Here is a 5,102-nt window from a genome sequence, read left to right as displayed (position 1 = left end):
AAAGGGCATTTTCTCAGCTCCCCCAACTGTCTCTGTGGGACATATTAGCCTCAAGGTAACGGAAAATGAGCGTGCTTCTAAAGCAGATTTCCCTGCTTCGTGCTCCCTCTGTGACTTTTCACCAACAATGGAGAGAGGAGCTGTGTGTTCTTATACAGATAAGCACAGAATCATACAGCACAGAAGGAGGCCATTCAGCCCATCGTGCCTGTGCCGGCTCTTTGAAAGAGCTCTCCAATTAATCCCCCACCCCCCCCTGCTCTTTCTCCTTATTTACTCGAAGAAAACCCCTCCAATATTTTCAACAGCTCTATCAAACCTCCCCTTAGCCATCTCTGGAGAATAATCCCAGCTTCTCGAGTCCCTCCACCTAACTGAAATCCCTCATCCCTGCTACCATTCCAGTAAATCTCCTCTGTGCCCGCTGAAAGTCCTATGTGTAACATATGTGTGTGTGCGTGTGGTATATGTGTTCAACAGAGCTGTGCTGGTGCTGGGCCATGCTGAATCTGGCAGTGACTGTGCTTTAGGTGAGGGTGTTGGTGTGGTGATTCTGGTGAATGGTGCTTGATTTAGTTTAAATTAAATAATCTACCTATAAATCAAATTTAGCTGTGAAATCAGGAAGAACTTCCTTGCACAAAGGATAGTTGGGATCTGGAACTCTCTTCCCCCAAAAGCCTGTGGATGCTGGGGGCCAACTGGAAATTTTCCAGACGGAGCGAGATGGATTTTTGTTGGGTAACGGTATCCAGGGATGTGGATCTCAGACGGGTAAATGGAGTGCAGGTACAGATCAGCCATGATCTAGATGATTGGTGGAACAGGTTTGAGGGGCTGAATGGCCTACCCCTGTTCCTAATCCAAGGGTGGAACCTCACCGGCTTTAGGGGATTGATTTCCAATGCTTGAGTTTGGTTCCATGGGGTTGAAGTGAAGGGCTGAGGCCGATAGTACAGACACACCACTGAAGCTCAAAAGAGTCATAGACAAGACGAGGTCAATCAAGATATAATCATCAAACGAAGCCAAGCTTGAGTCATTTTCCCCTTTATTAAGAATAAAAAGCCAGTACCCTCCAGCAGGAAAGGGAAGATTGAGGGAGTTAATTGCCTCAAAGTTACTCGGGTACCTTACTTGGAGCAGAGAAGGTTAAGAGGAGATTTGATGTTCAAAATCATGAATGGTTTTGATAGAGTAAATAAGGAGAAACTGTTTCCAGTGGCAGAAGGGTCGGTAACCAGAGGACACAGATTGAAGATGATTGGCAAAAGAGCCAGAGGGGAGAGGAGGAAACATTTTTTACGCAGTGAGTTGTTGTGATCTGGAATGCGCTGCCTGAAAGGGCGGTGGAAGCAGATTCAACAGTAGCTTTCAAAAGGGAATTGGATAAATACTTGAAGAGAAAAAATTTATAGGGCTATGGGGCAAGAGCAGGGGAGTGGGATTAATTGGATAGCTCTACCAAAGAGCCGGCACAGGCACGATGGGCCGAATGGCCTCTTTCTGTGCTGTATCATCAGGCTTCCAAACACTGAGGCACTTTGTACAACAGGACAGGAAACTATTGCTGCTAAAAGGTGCTGAGGGGGACTATTCTCGTGCGGATCACTGGGCCTTTGTTGGGCTGCAACCTTTTGTAAATTTACTCCAACTTTACTCCTGGGTTTTTTAAGTCACAAATCTCTGGCTCTGATTACAATATGATGCCATCGATGGCTCTGATTGGCAGAGATGTGCGGTGGTCTTCCAGTTATGTTACTGGACTGGTAGTCGAGCGATCAGGAGTAATAATCCAGAGAAGGTGAGGTCAAATCCCACCATTGAGAATTTGAATTCAGTATTAAAAAAATCTGGCAAGAAAAAGCTGCTATCAGTAAAAGTGACAATGTCTGGTTGTTTGAAAAAAAAACCCAACCATTTCACGAAAGTCCTTTTTAGGGAAGGAAACCTGCCGTCCTTACCCGGTCTGGGCCTATAGGTGACTCCAATCCCAGACCAACGTGGTTGACCCTTAACTGTCCTCTGAGGTGGCCTCGCAAGCCCCTCTTATATCAAACAGAAGGCGGCTCACCACCACCTTCTCGTGGCAACTAGGGATGGGCAACAAATGCTGGCATTGCCAGCGACGCCCACATCCTTAGAATAGAAACATAGAAGATAGGAGCAGGAGTAGGCCATTCAGCCCCTCGAGCCTGCTCCGCCATTCAGTGCGATCATGGCTGATCATCCAAATTCAGTACCCGGTCCCTGCTTTCTCCCCATATCCCTTGATCCCTTCAGCCTTAAGAAATATATCCAACTCCTTCTTGAATATATTTAATGAATTGGCCTCAACTGTCGTCTGTGGTAGAGAATTCCACAGGTTCACCACTCTCTGGGTGAAGAAATTCCTCCTCATCTCAGTCCTAAATGGCTTACCCCTTATCCTTAGACTGTGACTCCTGGTTCTGGACTCCCCCGCCATCGGGAACATCCTTCCTGCATCTAGTCTGTCTAGTCCTGTTAGAATTTTATAAGTTTCAATGGGATCCCCTCTCATTCTTCTAAACTCTAGCGAATATAATCGACCCAATCTCTCCTCATACGTCATTCCTGCCATCCCAGGTATCAGCCTGGTGAATCTTCGCTGCACTCCCTCCATGGCAAGAACATCCTTCCTCAGATAAGGCGACCAAAACTGCACACAATACTCAAGGTGTGGTCTCACCAAGGCCCTGTACAACTGCAGCAAGACACCCTTGCTCCTGTACTCGAATCCTCTCACTATGAAGGCCAGCTGATTGATTTTTTTTTAAATAGATTGATGGCTTTTGTGCTGATCCAGCCTGTCCTCTCCGAGGAGGCCCGGTGCCAGCCCTGACTCGGCAGCTGTGAGATGGGACCTCAGCTTGCTGCCTTCGGGCCCCGGGACGTCGGGTGGTGCTCTCGGGGTATTGGCGCTTCTCCGGCCCGCTCGCCCTCCGCTCAGCCCACTTTATTTAAACAGCAGCTGCTGCTGTTGGGGCTTTCTGCTGCTCTCCGCACTTCTAGAGGCTTAATTACAGTGTCCCAGTCTAATGGCAGCACCTCAATCAATAGCAGCCAGACTGACACCATCAGTCTTGTCCCTGTACTGCCTTCTGCTAAAGCAACAGCACAATTTTTGTTGATGCAAATATGAATTAACAACAACTTGCATTTATATGGCACCTTTAAAGTAGTAAAACATCCCAAGGTGCTTCACAGGAGCGATTATCAAACAGAATTTGACACTAAGCCACATAAGGAGACAATGGGGCAGCCTCAGGATAAAGGGTAGGCCATTCAGGACTGAGATGAGGAGAAATTTCTTCACACAGAGGGTGGTGAATCTTTGGAATTCTCTACCCCAGAGGGCTGTGGAGGCTCAGTCATTGGGTATATTCAAAACAGAAGTCGATAGATTTCTGACCAGTAAGGACATCAAGGGATATGGCGATAGGGCCGGTGAATGGAGTTGAGGCAGAAGATCAGCCATGATCTCATTGAATGGTGGAGGCGGCTCGAGGGGCCGAATGGTACACTCCTGCTCCTATTTCTTATGTTCTTGGGTGACCAAAAGGTGCTATATAAATGTAAGTTGTTGCACACCATTGATTTGCTTTATTTAGTTCTAAATTTAGAGGGTCTTTTCCACGCTGACCCCATTCGCAGATGTGAAACGCCAGCTAGCCTCCTTCGAGTTGGATGTCCCTCCGTGGCGACAGATGACCTGCTCCGTGACCGGGCGGCTGAGGGGCCCCTGCAGTCGGGGGCGAGAGGAGCCTGTTGGTATTCTCTCTCTCTCTTCCGCAAGAACCATTCCACTTAATTCACCAGTCAAGGGTTAAAGGAATCTCATCCAGGTCGCCACTGGTTTCTTGCAATTGTTTGTGCCCCCAGGGACCTGCAGGAGTTGATGATCTAACTATAAAAATGATCAGCGGTACCTTAAACAACCACTGCACACTTTTTATAGAACATAAGAACTAGGAGCAGGAGTCGGCCATTCGGCCCCTCGAACGTGCTCCACCATTCAATAAGATCATGGCTGATCTTCGACCTCATCTCCACCTTCCCGCACTATCCCCATATCCCTTGATTCCCTTAATATCCAAAAATCTGTCGATCTCTGTCATGAATATACTCAACGACTGAGCCTCCACAGCCCTCTGGGGTAGAGAATTCCAAAGATTCACCACCCTCTGAGTGAAGAAATTTCTCCTCATCTCAGTCCTAAATGGCCGACCCCTTATTCTGAGACTGTGACCCCAGGTTCTAGACTCCCCAGCCAGGGGAAACATCCTCCCTGCATCTACCCTGTCGAGCCCTGTAAGAATTTTGTATGTTTCAATGAGATCACCTCTCATTCTTCTAAACTCTAGAGAATATAGGCCTAGTCTACTCAATCTCTCCTCATAGGACAATCCCCCCATCCCAGGAACCAGTCTGGTGAACCTTCGTTGCACTCCCTCTATGGCAAGTATATCCTTCCTTAGGTAAGGAGACCAAAACTGTACACAATACTCCAGGTGTGGTCTCACCAGGGCCCTATATAATTGCAGTAAGACGTCTTTACTCTTATACTCAAATCCTCTTGTAATAAAGGCCAACATACCATTTGCTTTCCTAATTGCTTGCTGTACCTGAATGTTAACTTTCAGTGATTCGTGTACAAGGACACCCAGGTCCCTCTGAACACCAACATTTCCCAATGCTAACAATTTTTTGAATACAGAATACCTTTGCATTTCCTGCTTTTATTACCAACTGTCCAACACACAGAACCTGCATTGGAAGAATTTCAAACAAATAATTTAACAGCAGTATATATATTATTTACATTCCAGCTCTCTCCCTTTCCCACACCCACTTCTGACAATAAATATAGATACCTTTGGTGTACTGCTCTCTCAACCTCACTCGATTGGAAGCTCTCCATTACATTTTAAAACTAGTTGGGGGTAAGTATCCACTTTCGGCACAGATTGCTGGATTACAGGTCAATTGTCCACTAAAAATCATTTGCATAATAACAAGCGTAAAATCTTCCACGAAACAGCGTAATAGAACGTAATTCGTCTTTCCTTGATGGAGCCCTT

The sequence above is a fragment of the Somniosus microcephalus genome, chromosome 30 (assembly GCF_052327205.1).
Source record: "Somniosus microcephalus isolate GS21.2 chromosome 30, FLI_Smic_1.0, whole genome shotgun sequence".
NCBI classification, from domain to species: Eukaryota; Metazoa; Chordata; class Chondrichthyes; order Squaliformes; family Somniosidae; genus Somniosus; species Somniosus microcephalus.
Note: the sequence above shows the minus strand (reverse complement) of the source record.